Here is an 804-nt window from a genome sequence, read left to right on the forward strand (position 1 = left end):
TTTTTTCCCTGAAGTTACTGTAATCGTCCCCGTTTAGCCACGTTTTGAATTAGCCGCACGTGCTCCAACTACAATACAGACACGGCTGGGTTTCTACTATTGTAAATTTACCAGTCGTACCACCCATAAAATAACAATAACAACATAAACAACCACGTTAAAGATTGAAGCCACTGTAGCCACCCATCAGCATTTCAGCTCCACTAACTTAATTCTCACATCAGCTGTGAAGTGCGGCGCCACCAGTTCAACTTATTGGGATTTAGAGAATTGACGTTCTTGCCTGTAATCATTTGATTCCTCCCTTGTGCTTCGCGATTTGCTGGAACTCATGGACAGTGACTGAATAGCACTAGCGACAACAATCGTACCAGCTATCTTTGCATTCCCTTCAAATATTTGATAATCGTGAAGACGGGATTCGTTTCCACCGACCTATCGACGCGGACACCGCCAGGGCAGCAGGTGAAGCAGCCCACTCTGTTATCGCGTAAAAAAATTTTTTTGTTAATACAACAGCTATGACAAACGTGACTTCTTCTGTGATTCGTGTTACAACAAATGCTAGTGATTTGCTTAATGAAGAATCGATAGCCGAATTGGAGCAGTGTTGATGGTCGCCACCGTCGTTAAATCGCTCGGCTTTCCAACCAACGAAAGTCCTGCGTTATCCCGCAGCCGTCGTTCTTCGGATAACCAACAGCTGTTCGTTAAACTGTTACTCATGTCTAGGTGCATCTGGGTCTATGTGTGTGTCTATGTCAGTGTTTTGATTCGTTCACCGTACGCCGTAAACACGAATCA

The sequence above is a fragment of the Varroa jacobsoni genome, unplaced genomic scaffold, assembly GCF_002532875.2.
Source record: "Varroa jacobsoni isolate VJ856 unplaced genomic scaffold, vjacob_1.0 scaffold_1120, whole genome shotgun sequence".
Classification (NCBI taxonomy): domain Eukaryota; kingdom Metazoa; phylum Arthropoda; class Arachnida; order Mesostigmata; family Varroidae; genus Varroa; species Varroa jacobsoni.